The following is a 20700-nucleotide window of genomic DNA, read 5'->3' as shown; positions in this document are numbered from 1 at the left end:
TTCAGCAACACACAGAGAACTACAGGTGATTGCAAAAAAACCATTACTGCACGGATATGAGCCACATCAACACAACGTTGCTCAAACTAACTCAGAAGGAGGTTTTAAATGTAGGCAAGCTAACTGCCAAAAATAAAACCCAGCCCACCCCGGCTGCTGTGCTGTGCCATGGGAACAATATTGTGCATACGATCAGATTCAGCAGGACACAAGCAGCCTAAGGGTCTTTTTACATTTGGCTTGAAAAGGCTAAAAATAGCACCCCAAACCGCATTCCTTTTTTGCATTGCCATCTCCTCTGCCTGTTTCTATTCACTGGCACTTTTACATGCAAAGCAGGATTTGGGATCCAAGGCCTGGTAATTAGACTCCAGCCCAGCAGCTGCAAGTGGAACAGCTGGAGGTGTTATTTTTATGGGTTATTAATTGACTCCATGAAAAAAACTGAGCCCAGCAAACAGAGAGAGTCAGTGAGCCGCAGTCCACAGCCACATGACAAGGTCTTAGTGACAGAAAAAGATAAAATAAAAGAGAGAGCCCAGTATCCTAAAGCCGATTTAGTTATAGCAATTTCTCCAAAGCTAAATATAGAAAAAAAATCCTCCCCCATCTTCAGCTCCGATGGCAGAGATGAGAAAGCACAAGGAAAGAGATAGAAATTTCATTTTTCACTTAACCCCTTCATGGGCTGTGGAGAGAAACTGCTGCTTTGGTGATGCTCCCGACTCTTAGAACCAGATTCCTCTGGCAGCTACGCCCTGACCACCCCTTTCCCGGCACTAACAAGTGCAGCTGCATTTGCTCCAGCCACGAAGCCCGGACTCGGGGCTGCTGAGGGCATCCCTGTGCCGGGCAGGGGGGCGAAGCGGGGAAGCTCCTGGTGCCAGCCCAGCACCCGGCCACGGCTGGGCCAGCGCGGTCCCCAGCACCTCTCTGTGGGGCACAGGTGGGTACGCCTGCAGAGCCTCCGCTTCCCAGGCACTGCTTGCCTTCCTTCAAAGGGGCCGAACCACCCACACTGCCCAAAACCAACGCAGGAGAGAGCCAGGAGACCTCCTGGCTCCAGCCCTTCCTTCTCCCCTGCCTTTCCTGCAGCTGGGGATGGATGAAGCCACCTGAGGCCAGGGAGAGAAACCCCAAGTCAGTGGCCCGAGTAAGGAAACGCTCAGGGCGCTGGCGGCAGGAGGGAACGGCACCCGGGCCATTGCCTCGGCAAAACCTACTGCACATCTCCTTAGACCTCAGGCAAATAAATAACAGGCGACTCCAGCAGAGATGCTGAGAAGCCGAGAAACTGGCAGAGCATTTCAGATTTATGGGAAATGAATTTAGCCCTTGTCTACCTGTTGACAGCCAGCAAAGCCCTGTCCCCAAGACAGCCCATACTGCTGGCCCAGGCTGTGGCCTCTTTGTTCAGGCGCTAGGTTTAACTTCTGAAAATAAGTCACCATCGTGCAGCAGAGGTGAAGCAGCACCTCTCCCAGCAGAAAGGACAGCAGGTTCACCGCACCTGGGCATCCTCTGTGCTGGCAGCCGAAGGGGAGGGAGAGGCAGCGGAAAGGCTGCTGCTGCTTTGGACCAGCCTCGCCGATATCTTGCCAAAACTCAGCCCAAGAAAGCCCCCTCCGCGGCAGTCCTCAGCAGGAGGCAGGACATGGGGATTTCTTCCCACTTTCATCACCCGTACAGCAAGAGGAGCACTGGAGGCCCCCAGACGTCTCTTCCCAATGTTCAGCCATAAGCAAGACACACAGACAACCGTTAGAAGAGGGGGATATTTCTCTCCAACCTCCACCCTCGACACTAGCCACCCCTCCTGTTGGGTTTGGGGTATTTTCAGTCCCTCCCATGCTCCCAGCTGCACAGGCTCCATCTCTGGAGGTGGCTGAAGAGAGCCCACGTTTTCTAATCTCACCCTTTGGAGACCACTTCTTTGAGGTGCCCTTAGACCAGTTCCCTTAGACATACCTTCAACGTGACCATGCACTCCTGAAGCCAAGCCCACCCCTGCCTGCACGCAGGACTGTCTGCTTTCTGTGCCAGCCCGGCAGCGCTGGGACTGTCCTCGCATAGGAAAGCTCCTCTTGGAAAACCAGCTCTGCCACATGCTGTGAACCAGGAAGAGCTGTCAGAGCTCCTGACGGGTGCCAGCACATCATCCTGTAGGACAGAGTTGTTGGTTAGTCCCTTATTTTCTGCTGCTTTGCCTCAGCCGCAGTCTGCCTGTTCCGCATACAGCGCCCAGGGTGCACAACCCTCCCCGAGCCACGGTGAGGCCACGGGGCTTCCAAAACACGTCAGGTTTTGTGGTGTTACGTGGCCTATCCCCAGGCTGGAGGTCCCCACGAGACCGTCAGCTTCGTGCAGAGACAAAGGTAGAAGTGGCAGGGGGACAGGGATGTCATGTTCCCCCCAGCCCCAGAACAGGGTTCCTGTGGGGAAGGCAGGGCTGGGTACCCAACTTCAGGGCTACAGGGACACATCACCTTTCCCCTCGCCCATTTATTCAGCTCAACCAGGCAATTGCTCCATGTCTGACAACACGGGAGCAGCCGTAGTTTTGCACAGGCCCAACGTCCCTGTGGTGGCTGCAGAGAGCCCCCCTCACTGCCTTTAACCTGGGCAGGCGGGCTGCAAACACGCTGCCATGGGAGGGGAGCTCAGCATCAGCTGCGTGACCCCTGCTCAGGCTTGGGGAGATGCATGTTGCTCCTGCGTGCAGAGGTCTGGCAGTACCACATCTCCCCAGGCTTTTTTCCCTAGTAAGACTCAGTATACGCCATCTGTGCTACCATCACACCTCTCCACGAGATCCAAAGTCGTGGTTGCACAGGGATAGACAGTGCTTTGGGGACAGCAGAAGGGAAGGAAGCTTCTTCAAGGGGGTGTCAGAACCACAGGTGACCTCGCTGGAGAGCTGCAGGCAGCCCCCGGGGTTGCAAAAGTCTTTGGCTTCCACAGCGCGGGATGGGGATTTGAGAGCAAAGCACATCAAGCGAGCTGAAGGAGGGTGGCATTTTCCTTCCCAGTTGCTATATCCTTGCCCACACAGCAGGTGGGATGACTCCGTGCAGCTAGCGGTGTGACGTGATTAGTAAACAAATGATGCATTTGCACCAGGAAAGAAAAAAAAAAAAAAAAAGGAGAGGAAGGGAGGAGAAAAGCAAGGAAACAAGCCCCATTTTGGGATAGTAGCATGCAGCAGTGAGCTCCTTAAAAATCTGCTGAGGGAGGCACTTGCACAGCACATGGTTTGGGCAGATCAATGAAGCTGCAAAGTGGCCTGCTCCTGGCAGGCACACAAATCCACTTTCTAATGAAATTTACAGCAAGTGGAATTTAGGTCACTACTCGGAAGCATTCAGTTTATTCCAGGCAGCTTTTTAAATATTTAAGAAATAGCTGTCAAATTAAGCCTGCTCACCTCTGCCTGGAAGGTCCAACTTGGAGCCATGGCACATTTCTTAGCTACAGCTTAAAAAAATATATTTTTAAGCTTTCTTTGACTGCCCCTTCCTTCATAATCACAGCACAGCGACTGAAATCGACTCCTGCCATGCAATCCTGGCCCGGGTGGGAACTAAGGGCCCAAGCGATGCTCAGGCTGTACCCAGCCCAGCCTCGTCCCTTCCCCAGGGTGAGGGCAGGGAGACATCCGGACGTGACCGTCCTGCGGCCCGGGCTCTCCCTCCAGCAGGAAACACAGGGCTTCGTCTGCTGCTGAAGGAAGACCAATCCTACAGCCAGACCTACAAATGGCTCTCAAGGGAGCAGCTGAAAGCAGCCCCTTAGCAGAGGTGAACCTTCACTAAAGGCTGGGTGATGCCGAGTGGAAGGATCTGGGCTGGACTGGTGGTTGCTAGCACCATTCCCAGATGTCACACTTTAAGAGAGCTGCCGGAGCCTCTTCAATGGGTGGTGGAGAGGGAGGAAAGGTGGAAACCAGGCAGTTCTCTGGCTGTTTACCCAGCAGAAGCGGCCACGGCCCCAAATCTCCATGCTCTCAATTCCTGTACAAATCAGAAGGAAAGTACAGACATTTCCTCTTCTGACAATGCAAAGTTCAATGCTTTGCATAACATGCTGACAGCATTAACCGATTCCTGACCCAGCTCAAGGTCCAGCCTGCCAGGCACAGACCTCAAAGCTTTTACAGCCTAAGCACAAACCAGGAGCAGGGGAGGGGGGAGCAGAAGGCAGGCTCAGAGCACGGCCACGCTCCCAGCGTGTGGCCGCACGGTGCTGGCTCCTGGCCGGCTCTCGAGTACCGACCTGGCGGAGGAGCGAGGTGGCCTCGTGGCTACAGGGGCCGACGGCTTAGTGCGCGGGGAGAAGCCACCTCCACAGCAAGGCACTTGCTGGGACGTGCTCTGGAGGTCAAAGCAGGTTTCCCCATTGCTCACCAGCTTGCCCTACCTCGGCAGCTGCCTGCCCACCTCCCGCCTCCGTTCGCTGCAGCCAGGACATCTCCCCCGCCCGCACGGGACCTGCTCCCCTTTCATGGGGTCCGGCTTTCCTCCCAGCCCGGCCCTAGAGCTAAGGGTTTGGCCTGTCTGCAGTTGAGGTAAAACATAGGTGCGTACGCCTCCTTCCTCGTTATTTTTGACTGATTTGGTGCTTGCGCACATAAATATCCATTTCATGCTCAGCCGATGGAGGATTTGCTTGGCTGGGTTATGACTCTGGCTGCTGCTCCGCAGCTGGCTTGGTACCAGGATCCAGCACCGGAGGACACAGTTGGTCTCTGACCTGCCTTCCATTGTCACTCCTGGGCTTGACATGCCCCGGCTGGGACAGGCACACCGGGATGCAGCTGCTGGGCACCGCTGCGGCACGCAGCGTGACACCATCCACCATGGCCCTGGCGGTCCCTTCCCTCTGCTCTGCCCCGTGAGACGGGATCAGGGCATGGCAAAGGCTGTGCACAGAGAGGAACGAGGAGGGACCAGTGGTGCAGAGAAAATACCGTCCCGGCACAGCTCCACAAGCCGCGCTTTCCTCTCCCCCTCTGCCGCTGCTCCTCTGGATGGCTCAGCTGCAGCCCTGGCTCTGCTCGGCCCTCGGGCTGCGAGCGCGTGCGTGCTTGCCCTTGAGTTAATTCCCACTGGTGCCCGTTCAGCCATGTCGCAGTGTTGGCAACAACGCCCTTGGATAGAGAATCTTGCAGGAGGGGCCCGGCTGGCGGCCCGGCTGGCCTCCCTGCCCCGGAGCGGGGACCGATCCCTTGCACACCTCTGCAGAGCTGCCTCCCCTCACCCTGCCTCGGGCCTCCTGCCCGCAGCTCCAGGAGGGGAGAGCACCAGAAACAGCAGCCGCTTGCTCTGGGTCTGCACGAAAGGGACTCACCAGCTGGGCCACACAAATCTTGCTTTTCCCATCCGTAAAAGGGGAATAAGCCAGGCTCCCACGGTGGCCAAAGGCACCGACTGCTCTTTTGCGTTGCATCAAGGAGGACGAATGCTCAGTATTAGATGTCTCATGAGAGGGATCGGACATTATTCCACCCCGTGGCCGGGGAAGGGTACTTTCATCCATCCTCTATTCCTGGGCGCCCGCAGGGTTTCACACCGTGCTCCCCTCTCTGCTGCAGCTGGCTGCAGGAAGCAGCAGGTCCTTTTTCCCCTGGGTCCCAAGGGGCTGCCCTCTCGCTCGGGGAACAGGGGACATATTTCAAATCCAGAACATTGTGCACAGACCAGTGAAAAACAAACAACTCAGGTAAGAGCACAAAACAGATTCCAGCAAAATTAAGGGAGCCCAGCAGAGTAGGGTGCCTCGCTGCGGGTTTTGCTTTCACACATCTTTTATGACCTCTTGGCCAGTCCCAGGTTTTCTATTCCACAGGAAATTCCAACACCAAAAAACCCAAATCAGGCCAAATTCAGAGGGTTTGGGTTTTTTTTTTTTTTTGCAGAAACTTTTAAAGAAAAAGGAAGAAGCCGTAATTCTGGATTCAGCTGTAACACTGGATTCAGGATCAAGGACTGTAAGAAGAAACACTCCCAGCATCACGACGTCCCGACCTTTCGGTACCCGGGCAGCATACTTCAGCCTGGGGATACCCAGGAGATGGCCAGACTGGGGCTCTGTGACCAGGATTCATTATTTAGAAGGAGAATCCTCATCCCGTCAATAAAAACAACGCCCTTCAACCCTGCCTGGAAGAGAGAATAATTATCCAGCCTGGAGGGCTAATTTGATGTGGAAAATCAAGGGAGGAGGCTGGTTCTGGCTTGTCCTCCATGCCTTGTGCTGGGCGGTGGGGAGGGAACAGTTTGCCCTCTAATTCATGGTGGGCCTCTCGTTCTGAAGACATTTCCAACAACGGCATTTGGAAAGCACAGAGGACCTGCAGTGCCCGCTCCAGCCACGCAAAAGCCATCGGCTTCACGCTTGGCTTTGCCAAAAGAAGCCTGACAGCCTACACCACCTTCTCCGAGACTGATTTTCCTCTTTTTCCATTTAGCAGATCCTGATTAGTCCAAAAAGAAGACGAACGTGGCTGCTCTGACCCAGCAGGTTATACAGACTTTATCAAGCACAAACCTCCTTATCAGGCCACGTTGGAGGGCGGCAGAGCTGTGTGTGGCACTATCCGTTATCACTGGTGTCTGCAAGCACAGCAGAGATGGCACTGACTGCTTTTACGGCACCTGCAGCCAGAGCTCTCCAGTTGAGAGAGATTTTTTTTTCCCCTTTGTTTCTGTTATGGAAGAAAAAAAGTTATTGTAGAAAATTTGCATCCTGGTCCAAGAGTCCTGACCTGGAGTTTTGCTTCTCCCAAAAGAAGTTTGACATCCAAATGGGCTGAAAAGCCAAGTGATTCCCCAGGGATGGTACCGTGCCACAGCTGGCCCTCGCGTACAGCGATGGTATTGCAGCCCTGTGCGGGCATGGGCTGGGGCACTTTCCTGACGGGGGAAAAGGAATCAGCTGCATGTTGGATAGGGCAATATTTCCTGAAACCCAAGTGCCCTGACTCTGCACATATACCCATTTTTGTGATGAAGATCTGGCTGCTGTCACTGCGGAGGTGCCTGCTCTGCCAGGGAAGCACTGCTGGGCAGCTTCAGTGGGGACCAGATGCTGCCGGCTGGCTGGCAGGGCTCGGGGCTGACCTCACCTTCAGCACCGAGATGCCCAGTGCCTCGAGTCCAGCAGGATTATTCCCTGCAGTAAGAACAACTACCGAGAAGTCATTAAAAAACCCCAGTTCTGTGGTTAGAAGCACAAAAGACGATTGCAAGCAGTGTCTGTGCTTGGTGCCCTGGGTTTACATTGCAGGAGAGCTGAGGACAGATCCCAGTCTCCCCCACAAAAACACAATGGGCAGAACTTTCCCTTAAAAGCCATGGGAGGTGCAGAGCATGACCTCACCAGTCAGAAATGGAGGAATCGAGAAAGCTGTGCACAGGCAGCAGGCTAGGACAAGCAGAGCCGGCAAGGCTGTAGCTCCCCGACCTGCAGAACTGATGTAAGGGCTTGGTGCTGCCAAAAGGCAGAGGTCCGGCTCACCCAGCGCCCACCGGGACCTTCTGTGGGCTGGCCTAGCTCCTTAATCCAGCAACGACAAAATGCTTTCTGCCAGGCGAGTGAGTTATGTCAGCTCCCTGCGAGGAGTAAGAAGTGCCAGCCCGAGCTGGGCATGGCGAGCGCTGCAGCTCCCTTCCCGTGGTGCCGGGCTGCTGGAGCAGCTCCTGTCCCCATGCCCTCAGAGTGACCGGAGGAACCGTGTTAGGGCGCAGGGTGAAACCCAGCAGAGAAATCCCACGTGCTAGGAAACGGGGACCCGAGAGCGCAAGGGAAGAGCAGAGGGGAGGTGAGCTGCCTGGGCCTGGAAGAACAGGTTGGATGCTGCAGCAGGGCAGCCCACCCACCCGTGCAAAGGATTAGAGCAGCTCCCGTCCACGGAGCTGTTCTCAAGGAGGCCGACAGAGCCAGAGACGGCTCAGAAGCTGCAGGGACCCAGGGGCCATGTGGGGAGGGAAGGCACCGCGCTGCCCCAGGGCAGGGTAAAGCAGTGCTTGGGGGGCCAGCAGGACTGTGACCTGCCACGGAGCAACGTTCTCTCCAGCAAGCAAAGGCCTTGCTCCAACAAAGCATGCTTCCTCTTGGCTCGCCATCAGCGCGGGGAGTGCGTCCAAGCAGATAACTCATTGCTCTGGAGACTCGTGTACTCATGAGATGAACTATTCTTACCCGCTCAGGAAGGAACAGCTTGCAAACGGCACAAACAAGTGCATGGCTCGACCTTATCACAGTGCGCAGGGTGCAAACGGCAGACGAGGCTCCTCCAAACAATTACTCATGCTTGGATGGTGGGGTTGTGTTTGCAAAAACGTGGAGCCGCAGTGGTGGCCAAAGCACTTTGCACACAACCTCCTCCACAGCTGGGGAAGAAAAATAAATGGCGTGTGCTTGGAGAGCCAGGGCAAAGCACTGCTTCGGGGGCCAGACTGCGTTTGGGTGCAGCTCACACGTGGACACCCACCATCCCCTCTCCTGGGTCCCTCTGCAAGTCACGCAGGGCTCGCAGCCACCCCCACGTTGCCCTGCGCCCAGCGCAGCAGCGACCTGCTGGGGACACGTGAAATCCTCAGAAAAGACAAGCTGTTTGACATTGCCCACCTTCACACAGGCAAGACAGAGCAGCGAGGGAGGGGGGGACAAGCACCTTGTTGAACACAGGGTTAAAAACAATTTCCCTTCTGGGAGAGCCTGGAGCTAACCACGGTAGGGATTAATTTTGCCCAATTAGTGGACAAAACTAGTAAAACAGCACAGGCTTCAAAACAAATCCATGCAATACCAACACTGACGGGCTAGAGTGTTTGCCTACTCTCTTTGTCTTGGCAATAAATTCTCAGTTGCTATTTAAGAGGCTCGCAGCAGCTTCAAGCTGTAGGAAAACCAAATGGGCAACTGATAAGCAAACCCAGGCACGCCCATCTTCCCGGGGCCAGGAGAGGCTCCAGAGCAGGTTAGCAGGGACAGGGCACACACCACCCTGCTCCAGACAAGCACAAGCCACTTTTACAATGCAATTTGAGTCACTTCAGCTGATAAACAAATAGGATACTTAAGCATGATTTGCAGGTTACACAGCCCCAAATATCTAGCTGACCCACTTCTCCCAGGTCAGTTGTGCTTTCCTCAAATGAAGGCTGTTTACAATCTCTAATCCACCCTGCATGTTGGTTAAGCAGAGACCTCAGCACACCAAGCTGGCAGAAGCTGGGTCCTGCCTGTCCCCGTCAGCCTGAAGAGGCTCCTGCTGTAACAGCGCTTGTAGCGAAGCTAATGGCTCAGCCGCTGGACTGTTTTCACAGCAAGACCCCGGGAGAGGTGCCGGGACGGGCTGGGGACCACGCTTGGCAGTCATGTGCATATGACCGTAGCAAGACACAGCATCCCCCAGCACAAGCTGGGAGAAAGCACTTTTTTTTTTTTTTTTAAAGGCAAACAGTGACCAGCTCCTTGCCGACCCATTCTGAATTAAAACCTTCAAAGAGAACATTGCGATTATTTTTGCAGAAGCCATAAAGTAAAAAAGATGTAAAATTTCTTTGAAAACAAAGCAAAGTCAGAAAAGCCCTTGCAGGGCTGCCCTTCCTCCAGGCACTGCCCCACCTCCCCACCCTCAGCACTCCTGCTCCTCTCAGCCCCACGAGCACCACCCCATTTCTGCTGCCTCCCCATTGCTCTCCAGCCAGCCTCCACTCTGACACCCAGCCGGCTGTGGCAGGAGCGGTAACCAGCAGACACCATCCTTCAGCCAAGAACTGCTCCCCTCTTGGATTTAAAGATCGAGCTCCAAAATGTCCAGACGCCACCCGGTACCAGCAGCTGGAGAGAAACGTACTCTCCCCATCTCACGCCGCATCAGTCACGTACTCGCGAAGATGCCCATCTCTCCTTTGGGTAGTCCTCAAGCACTGCAAGGGCTGGAGCAAAGCCAGCATTGCTGGGTTTGGTTCTGCTCAGGAATTCATTCTTAACGTGACAGTTAGAGGCAAAATGTAGTGAGGAAGAAATCCTGTACTTGGCCAAGGAGCCAGCGTGGCCACTGTGAGCTGAGCGGCTTCTGCATCCCTTCCCATGCGCAATAAGCACAGGGAACACACACAGCCCAGGTAAGCAGCATGGCTTCACGGCATTTCACAGCACACTGGCCTCAGGCTTGGCTTGGGAGCGTTGCAGATCGAGTGGAAATTCCCTCTACCTATGAAAGGAAATCTAGGAGCCAGGCTCTTTGCAGTGCAAGTTAAAAGTTCCTACTTGCTGTTAGCAAGGGTGTATTTTACTACCAGGTGGAAGGGAACTTGGCACATGCAAGTTAACCCCTCCAAGTGACCTCTTCCAAGTACCAGCATTGGAAGTGGGCACTCACGGTGTCAAGCCTACAGCAGAGCTGTCTCCCCCCGGGCACGCAGGCACATTGCTTAAGAGTAATTCCTGTCTGGGCGCTGGCCAGGGCCCAGCATCATCACATGGAGCACGCAGTGGGCCCGGCTGATGGTTGTATAATGCACAAGCAACCTGGGCTGCTGCCAATGCGCAGGCCTTGCTGCCCGTGCATCCGATTAAAGGAAGAAAAGTCTCCCAGTTTTTCAGTTCCAGTGAAATTCAACCATTTCGTGGAGCTTCACACCCTCTAGTGGAGATGGGAGCTTGGCACACTGAGGAGATGCTCTCAAATCCTTCAGCACTGCTGAATTAAAGACTGAATTACCCCTACAGCTCCCCAAAGCACCACATCCAGGGAGCGCTACACATCTCCAGCGTGTGACTGCCCCAGGCACGAGCCACAAGTGTCAGTGTAGAAGTAGTTTTATATGTTTACTTGCCTGTATGCACACCTGCACCATGCTAAAAATCTACTTGCTCACGCACAATAGCAAGTATTAAATACGAAGAAAGTCAACTTTGAGAATGAGATTTTATTCATGTTTACCATCTAGTTAGGCAAAACTACTTTCTATAATCTAAAAAGACCACGCAAGTATAACCAAACTGCAAGGGCAGCACTCTCACCATCCTGCAGAACGATCTTCCGGTCCCGCCACCTGAAAAGAAACGACCAGGACGTTCAGCCGCAGCAAGCACAGTGCAGGGAAAGCTGGGCACAGGCATCAGAGCTGCTCAGCGCGTGCGCCAGGCAGTCAGACCCCACAAGGCTGTCACAAACAGCTCGTGATCCAGGGCCCTCCTGCAAGTGGTTATGTTGCATATCAATTACATTGAGAAAATGCTTTATTGTTTAAAAGTTAGCTGACAGGAAAATCCTTGGTCAGACAAATTACTTCTTTTTAAAATTAAGATTTTTCAAGCTTAGAAGATACTTTTCTGACTTATATCCAACTTTTCCCTCCTTTATTAGAAACCTGACAAGTTTTAAATATAGCAAACTTTATATAACTTTTGAATTTGTATGATAAATACGGCTCATTTTCCAAGTGCAACTAAGATCAGGATATTTGCAATCACCCTATCTAGGGCTCCATATGCTTTATTCTGACAGCCCATGTGGCTGAAAATACCAACTTGTAACCCAGGGAAGAGTGACATTAGTGAAAGGAAAGGGAAATGCTCATTCAAATAATAAACTGATCAAGGATGTCAGTCTGCAGCAGTACACAAGTAAAACGTCTTCCACCAGCAGCCTGAGACTGTCAGACAGCTCTGCCCAGGTCCATTCAACATTGCAAATTCACAGCATGCAACTTGGCATCTGGTGAACAGAGAGTGCGGCTTCCCTCAGCACAGGAGACATTAGCTGGTCAGGGTGTTAGCCAGAAATCCAGCTAAAGCTAGAGACCACTGCCCCACACAGAGCCATCTTCTCTCAATCAGCATCAACTGAAGCATCTAAGAGAAGCAGCATCCCACGCCCAGCTCTCTTTAAAATCCTTCCCGATAGCACTTCTAACACAAAAACTTCCCAACAGCACACCAGTGCCAATCACCACTTTTGGCACCATCTCCTTTCCAGCTGGGGGGAAGCTACTCTCAACCCTGCAGCGTCATGGTAAAATAAGGCTGCCAGATCAACCCAAGCACATGCCTGATCATACCAGGCATGGGAACGTGACTGCATTTCTGCCGAAACGGCTGTAACACACAGCCCAGAGCTTACGTTGGCTGATGCTGACAGCAGAAGGTCAGATGTGTGGCCAGCAGAAAGCCTGCCAGCACAGCGTTAACCTCCTGGTCTGGTCTGAGCACATCAGAGCCAGCAAAATGAGCTTATACTGGATCAAAGTGTTGTGTCACAGGGACGCAGCACTCGGGTCTGGCACCAGAAGGCCCCGAGCCAGAGGCACAGCTTCATTTCTGCTGAGGAGGCACAGTATGAACGGCATTTCTTCAAAAATATACTTCATACTGTTGCGGTTACACTAGCAGAATCAGCTGGGTAAGAGATATGGTGGAAAAAATTAACCACCTGAAGGACAAGCAGGTGCAACACAAAGAATTAACAGTGAGCTTGTTAAACCATCAGGCTCCCAAATTAAAACCCCTCTAAAATTATCAGGGACAGTTCACACATCTGGTTAAAACAGCATGAAACTGGACAGAGCAGCAGCATATTAGAGCTCCCAAGACAGACAAATCAATCACATCCTTCTAGCTCAGGTGCTGCTGGTGTGCTCCTGTTTTTAAGATGTGATTGAAAATAGAGCATCTGGCAACTTCTGCACAGCGATTGTGCACACTGTGGTCTCTACAGCACAGCGGAGCTCCCCCACAAAACAAAGCCACTGCAGTGGGGAGGAAAGGGGGGCAGAAAAGTTGTTTTTCCCTCCCCGAAACTACACCTCTTTCCTCTCCCTCCCAACCTTTGATATTGTTAGGTTTCCCGTAACTTCATTAACGTGCTAGGAAGTTACTTTTTTTTCCTCTCCTCAGCTTGTTTTTGCTGCTTTATTGGGTTAAACCTGCTCACAGATGGGCCCGACAAATCCCAGTGCCAGGTCAAGGCGAACAAAAGAAGCATTTTGCTGGGACCGGGGGCAGAGAGGGTTGCTCTCCCATTTCAGCAGCAATGAAATATTAATTCACTTTATCCCAAACTGCACTAAGAGAGCTCAGCAATCACCACCAGATCAGCTGCAGCCACACGCAAAACACAGTCTGATGGCAAAGCTGGTTTAAGGAGCACCTTCTTCCTCCCACTGTCTGACAGCTCCTCAGTTGTACAGGAGCAACCATCTGGGGTGACCTCGCTGTGAGCCAGATCACCCAGCTGACACCAACAACAAACAGGAAAAGTGCCTTTTTTTTTTTTGCAAAATATTTTTGTCAGAAGCCAGCATCACTTTGGTGCCAGGCTCACAGCACGGGTCTTTCCCATTCCCCTTCCCATGCTTGCGAAAGCACGCGCTAACCTGAGCTGTGACCCCAGCTGAACTCCCCAACTCTAAAAGAAAAACCAAACAGTAAAGGAAATCACAGATGTCACAAGAGAGCAAAGTACACAACTTCCAACAAAGCCTTACAATTTGCTCAAGTAAAGAAACCACCTTATCAGTATTCCCTACTATGTGGGGAACAGTCTTGGAATTCAGATAGTACCAGTGATAAATCAAGTGAAAAAATATACGAGCAACATATCCAAGTTCTGCTTTCCATGTCTGTAAAACTTGCCTGCAAAGGAAGGGCAACGTCAGTTTAATTTTGCTAGAATATTTTCAAAAGAAGATTGAGTATATGTTAAAGGAACTAATCTAAAAGCTGTTTTTCCTTGGCTTAGGTAGGAGCCCGTTGTATGCAGTATCATACATGACCATCAAAACGCTGCATGAATGCTCACACCTGTTACTGCACAGGGCGAACCCCAGCACGGAGCCCGCCTGGGAGCTGATCTGGGGCGCGGGTGAGGCTGGCTGGTACGAGGCTGGGCCCGCTGGCCCCACCACCCAGCAGCCCTTCCCCAGCCCCGCGCTGGCTGCGGCGCCCACAGACCCCTCGTGCCCCCCCCGGAGGGACGCAGGGGGCTCACCCGGCTCTCGCTCACCTTGCAAATGGAAGGGCCGAGGGCCAGCGGAACCCCCTGCCGTCACCGTTCGGGGCTGGGGCTTCTCTGGGGGGAAACCCTGCGACACACACAGTTCTGGGAAAACGAACAAGGAGAACAGCCCCGTTTGCCCCACAAGCACGCCCTGCCCTGGCCAGGCACCCCCCCCCCCGCTGCTCGCCTGGCTCGTTCCCTGCCTTGGGCCCAGCTCAGCCCTCCCCCCGCAGCCTCCTGCCCCCAGCCCCCCCGCGGCACTGCTCACCCCACGCCTGCACCCACAGCCCCAGTGCGGGCCCCAACACCTCCCCGCGGAGGAGCCATACATGGGGCTGGCCCCCTGCCTGGCACCCCGGCTCTCCTGCCGCCCCCTACGCCGCACGTCCGCTGCAGCCCCCACACCGAACCCCATATCCTCCCTCCCAGGCCCTCACTGCAGCCCCCCTTGCACCCCCAAGCGCCCCATCCCCCCATACCCTGTCTCCCCAGTCCCCGCTGCCCTCCCACATTGCCCCCACCTCCCACACCGTGCCCAGCCCCCACTGCACCCATACCCCGCTGCCCCCCAGCCCCCAATGCACGCCCCAGCCCTATATCCTGCCCCCAGCCCCCAATGCACCCCCCACTACTCCCAGCCCCCAAATCCTGCCCCCAGCCCCCAATGCACCCCCAAGCCCCCGACCCGGCCGCCCACCGCCCGCCACGAGGCCCCGCGCGGCCGGAAGCACAAAAGCCGGAAGCCGGCCGAGACGAAGCGAAGGCCAGAGCGCCTCGCGGAGCACTTCCGGCCTCCCGCGGGCCTCCGAGCACTGCCTTAAAGGGCCAGCGGCGTCCCGAGGCGGCCCGGCCGGCGTCGCTATGGCAACCGGTGGGGCCCGAGCCAGGCCCGGGGGCGGCGTTGCGGGCCCCGGGGGCGGGTAGCCGGGTGGCGAGTGCCCCCCGCGGCAGGGCAGTGTCAGCGTCAGCCCGGGGCGCCGGGCTTTGCCTGCTGCCGTTGACGGTGACGCTCCGCGCTCCCCGCTCCCCGCTGCGCCGGTGCCGCGCAGGCCGCGCCGGGCCTGGCCCCGCCGCCGCCCGGGTCTGCAGAGGGGGGACGGGGCTCACAGACACCGCTCGGGCTTCTCCGTGAGCCGGGACGAGAGCCGAGACCTGGGGGGGGCCTCTCGGGGGAGACGGAAGACGTGACCCCGGCAGCGTGGGGAGCGGCCCGCGCTCTAGGGCCCTGCTGGGTTTGGTTTATGTCCCCCAAAAGGCAAAATCTCTGCACACGAAGGGTTCGGAGGCTGCTCTTGGCCGGAGCTGAAGCCGCACCGGCGTTAATACAGAGTAAATCAGTATTTAGATCTAATTTTCTGTTGATGGTTTCCGAGGTGGCCTGTTTACGTTGAATTGTGCTTCGCTTTCAGTGGCTCTGACAGCTGCACTCCTGGCTAAGCGAGAGAGGCTTTTCAGCATGAATAAAGGTATCTCACTCACGTAATTTAATCACAGATTTCCCTCCAGGACATTTCAGTATAAATACCTCAACAGAAGAAAAACGCTACAACACACATGCAATAGCTTTCTCCCTGATGGCTCATTAAAAATGAATAAGCGCTTAGTTTTATTTCTGCAATAACACATTTTAGCAGACCTTTTATAAAATATACATACAGATCTAAATCATACATGCAAAACCTGGATGGGAAGAGCAGCTGGTAAAGCCGGGCACCGCACCGCTAGCAAACGCTCGCTTTCAGGTTGCCCGTAAAACCTTAGTGTGGCCTCTCAGTGCCGGCACATTCAAGCAAGGGGCTTGAATGACATGGTGACAACTTGTTGTCCCACCAGCCTGTCCCCTCGGCCATGCGGGCTGAGCAGGTAATTCAATACTCTGGTTTCCCATTAGTCAGTGCACAGCCTGTGCCAAGCCGCCTGCGCGCTGCTCGGAGCCTGCTCTGAATACTAAACTGTTCATTTTCTTGTGATTTTTCTTCTGGTGCTTGTAAATATACAGGCAGAGTGTTTTACAAATACCGAGAAACATCTTTCCAGTCCCTATGAAATCGGAGGTCATGATCCCCATTTTGCACACAGAATTGTGATGCAAAGGGATGAATGAAAACATAAATATCCACAGATTTGAGGAGCTCACTTTGCAAAACCTGCTTCTGTGCTTTTCAGAGTACAAAGCCCTTTCCTCCTGCCTCTCGATCAGTGGTCACAAGCTGAGGAAATATTCACCGCTTTCCCAACATAGCCCAGATTTTCACATGTTGCTGATTTAATGGTGGATGTGGTCATGCTCAGTAGGTTTTTTTTCTTATTATGAGAGTGAAATCCTTTAATGGTGCCAGAAAGTGCCCAGAGCATGGTGGAAGAGCACTGCAGCCAGACTGCCCCAGGCTGGACCCTGGGACCTCGCATGCAGTGGCCGCACAAGGCTCCTCGCAAGCCTGGACGAGCCAGCCATGCTGCGGCAGGCACCCCGGGCACCCTCACAAAAGAGACGGGCTTTTCCAACTGAGTTAAAGGGGCTCCGAGACCCTCACAACCTTGCTTTACACCAGCCTGGCAGGGAGGTGCAGGCAGCAGCCAGACACCCCACTCCAGACAGACACCCCCTTCCCTTGGGGGCAGCACATCGGGGCATGCGCATGCACGCCTTTGCTGTGTCCCCCTCCTCTTTTGTCTCTCGTCTTCTTCTCTGCTGAAAGGAGCCACGGGACCACACAGCCGCCCAGCACCGACCGATCGGCTTCCACACACCCCCGTGCTTTTCACTTTTCCTTGGTGTAATACTGCCAGGGCTGCAGCCAGCTTTAAATGTTACATCTCATTTGTACAGCTGAACCTGTGCCGTCTGGCTGATGGCAGGGACAGCTCTGAAAACAAACTAATTCTTTATTTTTTTTCCTTTTTGATAAAAGAAAACATTACCTCTCTGAGATTTACACACTAGATCAAGCATAAACCTGAACTATCTCCCTCTTCTTTTTTTTCAGAGAGCAGATAATAGGTAGATCTATCCATCTGTCTGCTTTGTTACACGTCGCCCAGCTTGGCAGCATTTCTGTTGCTATTAAACTGTGTTCATCCCCCTTGACATTTAAAGGGCCGTTATATGATCACTGTCACAGTCTCGTTCGTGGATCCTTAAACCAATTCTCTCCTCCTCTTCCCGCTGATGATGGATTTGCTCGTTTATGCCATTGTAATTTGTTTTTCTCATGCTGCGCTCCAGCAAAATGCTTTCACTGTCAAATGCGGTTTTCTGTACAGCCCTTCCCTGCAGTGCCATGTTGCAACTGAGCAGCTCTGCGCAAATTGGAGCTGCTCTGTCTTTCAACAGTGTTAGCAAAACAAAATAGCGTACGCCTTTGGGAGCCTGATCGTGCCCGGGTTGGATCCTCCTGCGTTCGGAGTTACCGCTGCAGCGGTGCAAAATGTGGCAGACCACAATGCTGCGCTTCCCGGTAATGGGGCCATCGGCTGCCACGGCTGCTCCATCGCCCCCATGCAGAATATCCCATGGGACACGTGGATGTCAGCTCCATGGCAAGGAGCATGTGGCACCCAAGAGCAGAGAGCTGAGGCTTTCTGCCTCTTTGGGAGCCTCTTTTCCACCTCTTTGGGGTGGGAAGCACCGTTAGCTCGAGGGATTGCAGCTCATCCATCAGGTCAGCACACACATGGGGAGAATGTGCAGAGCGGAGGGTTTGCTGCCACCAGGGCTTTTCCAGATGATCTGCAAAGGGGAAAAACATTTCAGTGCATCAAGTCCTGAAAAACATTTCAGTGCACCAAGAGTACTTTAAAGTCCCTTTTGGCCTTTCCTGTGTTCTCCTGTTGGCAAGATCAGAAACACTGAGGGTGGTACCAAGCTCTGCCAGGCGCTGGTGGGCAGTTCTGTCAGAAAGGTGGTCTCTTACACATCCAGGCATTGAGTTAAATGGGTAAAAGCGCTTACCAGGGAGTTTGAAACATAAAGCTGAGACTTTGTCCCATGCATCAGTTTGTTCTTTGGGTATCTCTGATATGAAAACCTGGCTCCGTACGTGCTCCCAGCCTGCTCCCACCACACACAAACTCCTGCATCTCCTAGGGCTGCTCACACTGAGGGACTTCATCTACCCTCGTGAGCAGGACCATCAATGTGCTCCAGTTCCTGCCACCTTGGAAATGGGCTGTGAGCGGGGCTACCCTCGCCCATCTCGTGCTTGGAAAATGCGGCCAGCAGAGATCAAAATGCAAGTGTTCCCCTTGGATGGAGAGCGTCCCCTTGGATGGTCGTGTGGCAGGTCATGTCACTGGACTCCTGAGCCCGAGGCACTCGAAGCATGCATGTCCATCCTGCCATGGGGCTGCAGTGATGCTGAGCTGAAAGCTTGGGGATCTCTGGCTTAACCTGAAAAACAAAGTGAAAATTTCCTACTCCACAGAGCTCAGTTGTTTCTAGAATTACTCCCATCAGCATCTCCTCTCTTCCCAAGCCCCTGCTGCAGAGAAGGTTGCAGAGGTTTGTGTATCTAATGAATTGCTGTTCAAACCCACTTGCTTGTAGAGAAACATCCTCGACCAAATCCAGCTGTGCTGGGGAAGAATGTTTTCTCTCTCAGGAACTTGTCACTGTCCCCAGCTGGAGGTTTCTCTCCCATCAACCTGCCAGCAGGGCAGTTTGTGTGCACACTTCAGACGGAGCCAGCTGGGCTGGTGTCTGTCTACTCCTGAGACGATAAATCTGAGAGCAGGTGACCCGATGAGGAGCACCACGGTGGCCAGGCATGCTGCTGATCGCAGCACATCCACGCTGCTGCCTCCCACCTGCCGGGGGCTTTTGGGGAGAATAACTCATAGTGGCAAAATTTCTGCCAGATCCAGTATCATATGGCTGTGCTTCCCTCATATTATCTGTACCAGGTATTATTTATCCTCCAGCAGACAGCATCAAGCCACCAAGCAGTATGTAATGGAGCTTGGCTAACTTCTCAAATAGAAACTAACTGCGCCTAGCCCTGAGCTCCTCTCTGTTTGCCTGGTGGCTCAGCATTGTGTGTGTGTGAAGTGACACCTGCAGAACAGCAGTCTCAGACCTCTTCATATTGCTGAAAAAAACCTAAAGTGGGACAGCGAGTCCTCCCCAAACTGCCCAGCCAGCACATCTGCAAGGGTAGCAGCGTCCAGCCACGACTGGCTGTGGGATGCTAACTCCTTCCACCAGCACAGCTGGATCTCAGAGCTGATGTTGGCTGTGTGCATGCCTGCAGGACAGGACTCAACACCAGCAGTTATTCCTCTGGTCCTCCCATTAAAACTGTGCAACAAGGACAGTTCTGTGGGCTAGCAGCGAGGCATTTAGCGTGCCTGCAAACATCGGGGGTAATAACCATCTTTAACCACAGTGGACCCCTGTCTAAGCAGGAGGAAGGCTGGGCAGTGCAGAGACGGGTGGTAGCTGTGGCCAGCCCTGAAGAGACCACAGCAATCCCTTTTATTCTGCGCTCGGGTAGCCATGTCCTAAAATGCCTTTGAAATACTCCAGAGCACTTGGTCCTTTTCCACCCAGGAGCTCTCTGTACCCTTGCGAGTGAGGTCGAGTCACGGCAGCAAATAAGCAGCCGGAGGCACACCCGGAGCTCCGGTCACTGAAATTACCCCAGGGAAACCCCTCCGTTTTGCATTCTGGGGACCAGCGCTGACACCCTCTTGCTCTGCAAAAACCCACAGCCCTAAACATCCCCCATCCCCAGCCAAGCACCGCCACTGCTCACAAAGCCCCCCGCGCCCCCGGCTGCCTCCCCACCACCCCGACAAGCCGTTCTACATGGCTGCGGCCATGCGGGAGACACGCTTCCAATGCAGGTGCCTCAGATGAGCTGGTGCCCTTTGCAATCTCCTTCTGTTGCATTCCTATAGAGTTTGGCCAATTTGCATAACAAACACGCGATATAAATGTCAAAATCGGCCACATCCATATTTTATTTTCACTTCAGACTCTAATTGCATCATTTTGACTCTAACTTGCCTTTGCAAATAGCTGGAGCCTGGCACACCGGGGACGTCACCTTCCCAGATCCCCGGGGCTGTGCTCCGAGAGCCCAACATCCATCTTACTTATGGCCGCCTGAGAGCTCCTGCCTTTCCTGCAGATGCAATTAGCGGCTGCCACTGCTGCCTGGCACAAATGGACCCGTGGAGGAGAGAAAAACACACGTTGAGCCAGGAGACAGACCTGCACGGCAGCCCGGGGAGGCAGATGGCCTCTTCTGCATGCCAAGAGGGAAACCGAGGCAGAAGCAGCTGTGGGTCTGGCTCTCCATTGCAGATCCACACTGCAGATCTGGGGTCCCGGTGCCACCCGTGTCTCACTTTGCACAATTTCTCGTGAAGTGCCACGAGAACGGATGCGCTCAGGGTGTTTTTGCAGATGCAGGGTGAGGGGCGAGGAGAGACAGCTCCAAACCCTGGTCTCTTCCAGACTTACCCGTGCACTCCATTCCTCCTCCTGCTGAGCCGTGGATAAACCCTATACAATGCCTATATAAACCCGATACAAACCTACCTGCTGCTCTCCCTGATGGCCCCACTGACTGCATCCGTTGCCTCCTGTGGGACACATTTTGGCCTTGTATCTAAATGTTTCATCCCTAAAGCACCACTTTTCATTTAATTCTGCAAATGCAAATGAGGATTTTCAGGAAACCACT

At 53.9% G+C, this 20700-nt stretch overlaps 1 long non-coding RNA gene and 1 other non-coding gene across 2 annotated transcripts; both read right to left on the bottom strand.

The window, feature by feature from the left end:
- Positions 1-10920: 10920 nt before the first annotated feature.
- Positions 10921-14751, bottom strand: LOC140660273 (uncharacterized). Its single transcript, XR_012045375.1, has 3 exons — positions 14709-14751; positions 14018-14113; positions 10921-11066 (listed from the first exon to the last, which is right to left on the bottom strand). It is a non-coding gene; the product is annotated as an uncharacterized lncRNA (long non-coding RNA).
- On the bottom strand, positions 13763-13942 carry LOC140660654 (small Cajal body-specific RNA 16). The gene has a single exon (XR_012045452.1).
- Positions 14752-20700: the final 5949 nt, after the last annotated feature.

This window comes from Ciconia boyciana, chromosome 16, assembly GCF_034638445.1.
Source record: "Ciconia boyciana chromosome 16, ASM3463844v1, whole genome shotgun sequence".
NCBI lineage: Eukaryota > Metazoa > Chordata > Aves > Ciconiiformes > Ciconiidae > Ciconia > Ciconia boyciana.
Note: the sequence above shows the minus strand (reverse complement) of the source record. Positions and strands in the feature narration are given on the sequence as shown.